Source organism: Pteropus medius, unplaced genomic scaffold, assembly GCF_902729225.1.
Source record: "Pteropus medius unplaced genomic scaffold, Ma_sr-lr_union100, whole genome shotgun sequence".
Taxonomy (NCBI): domain Eukaryota; kingdom Metazoa; phylum Chordata; class Mammalia; order Chiroptera; family Pteropodidae; genus Pteropus; species Pteropus medius.
The window spans coordinates 14994839-14997180 of NW_024344240.1; the positions used below are offsets into that span (position 1 = coordinate 14994839).

The following is a 2342-nucleotide window of genomic DNA, read 5'->3' on the forward strand; positions in this document are numbered from 1 at the left end:
TCTCTATTCTCCCAGAAGATTCTGAAGACAGGTAGCCTAATACAGAAAATAGTGGTAAATGCAGTGTCCTCGGAGGTCCCCCGGATCCATCTCTTGCTTCAGCAGTGTTTGGACAGAACAGACCCAGGGATGCTTCTACTTCTAGCCTTCGACCACCATCTAACCTTTTTTCCAGTTGCAACCTTCAGAACCTTCTCAGCCATCCTTGGCCTGCAAAACCAGCCATCACTGTGTTTTGAGCTTAATTCCTTAGTGTCTAACAACCATGAGCTCTTAAATCCATCAGAATTATTCCACCGAAGTGGAGGCTGCCATCAATCACCTGGTCAACCTGCATCTGCAGGCCTCCTACACCTACCTTCTATTTCCACCGCGACAATGTAGCTCTGGAAGGTGTGGGTCAATTCTTCCGCCGCGACAATGTAGCTCTGGGCTTCTATTTCCACCGCAACAATGTAGCTCTGGAAGGTGTGGGTCAATTCTTCCGCAAGTTGGCTGAGGAGAAACACAAGGGCACAGAGTGTCTCTTGAAGATGCAAAACCAGCATGGCGGTCACGCCCTTTTCCAGAACCTGTAGAAGCCTTCTCAAGATGAGTGGGGTAAAACTCAGGATGCCATGGAAGCTGCCATGGTCATAGAGAAGAACCTGAACCAGGCCCTTTTGGATCTTCATGGCCTGGGTTCTGCCCGTGCAGACTCCATCTCTGTGACTTTCTAAAGAGCCACTTCTTAGATAAGGAGGTAAAACTCGTCAAGAAAATGAGCGACCACCTGACGAACCTCCACAGGCTAGCCAGCCCCCAGGCTGGGCTAGGCAAGTATCTCTTCGAAAGGCTCACACTCAAGCATGACTAAGAGCCTTTGGAGCCCAGAGGCTTTTGAGGGGCCCCTCTGCATCTCCCTGGTGTTGGCCTTGTGCCTGAGCCTCTCCTTGCAACCAATGAGCAGCCTTCTAACCATCCTGTAGCCCTCTCCCATGCCTTGGACCAAATCGAAACAATAAAGCTTTTTGCAGCAAAAAAAAAAAAAAATAGTAGTAAAGTAAGGTAAAAATATATTATCATCTAGGAAATCAGACTACTGTCAGTATTTAGAATAACATATATGTACATTGATAGATATAGATACATATACACACACACATATACATATATATAATAAAGGAAAATAAATGAATAAGATTATATAATGTTAAAACATAATAGCTCATATAATGAGCCAGATTAGAGACAAGAAAATGTTCTCCTTATCAAAACAGCTCCCAAGACTTGTCTAAGAAAAGAATATGTCAATCAAAGGAATAGGCCAGTAGGCATCTGGTTTGCATTGGATGTTTAGAAAAAGGAGTCATGCTGGAAACATTGTCTTTGATCTTTTAAACCCCATCTCGAGAACATTAGACAACAGATTTTAAATACTCTGATCCCAGCAGCCAGTCAATAGCTTGGTGGAACTAGCTAAACTGAATGTTATTAAACACGTACATAATTTCTGACACCATTGTGTGCTGATTGTGTGGTCTAGTAAACATTTGTGATATTTGTGGTAGCCCTGCATGTTTTGAATACTCATCCTATATTTGTTTATTCCTATAATTTCCTATATTTTTATACTTCTATAATGTTCGAATTTCCAACGCTAAGTCATGGTTCCCTATCATAGAAGAGAAAATTCAGCTTCCCAGACTTCTGATTTCAAATCTGATTTATAAAGAGTTCAGAAGCCATCACTTCTTATAAGACAAAAATTTGAACAAACTAAAAATCAATAACTTTTTCTTAGACTCTTAGAGAATATGTGTTGTACATTAAACCATTATCCCCAAAAACTGAAGACAAAGCAAAATCAGTGAGATACAGACAAGATCAGTTAACTTGGAACAGAAGCCACCGGAGCCATAAACTGGTAGGAAAACTTAATGGTAATTTGGATGAATTGCCAGAAAATGAATGTAGACTAGAGTGAGAATGAAAATTCCTGGGGACCAGTCATAGGGGAGGTCTTACATTAATGAGGTTTACTTCCAGAAAGTTCACTTCTCAACATGAACCTGCAAGAAAAATCTCATTCTAGATCTGCCACTGGGCATTATGCTCAGAGTTTTCTCCATAATAAAGGCCTACTATCCAGAGAAAAGACATTATCAGACTTTTCACCTGGGAGAAGGGTGTTTCCCTTACTCCAGCCACAATACTTAAAGAGAAAAAAAATAAAATAAAATAAAATAAAGTTTGTGAAAGTTTAGTCCAGGGACACAGGAAGACCAAAAGACTGAGAGTAAGTTATAAAACCAGAGAAAGCTTCCCCTCTTCCATATTTTACCACCACACACAGAGATCTC

At 40.9% G+C, this 2342-nt stretch overlaps 1 pseudogene; it reads left to right on the forward strand.

Annotated features, from left to right (window-relative positions):
* The first annotated feature begins 265 nt into the window (after positions 1 to 265).
* LOC120607428 (ferritin light chain-like) lies at positions 266 to 917 on the forward strand (annotated as a pseudogene).
* Positions 918 to 2342: the final 1425 nt, after the last annotated feature.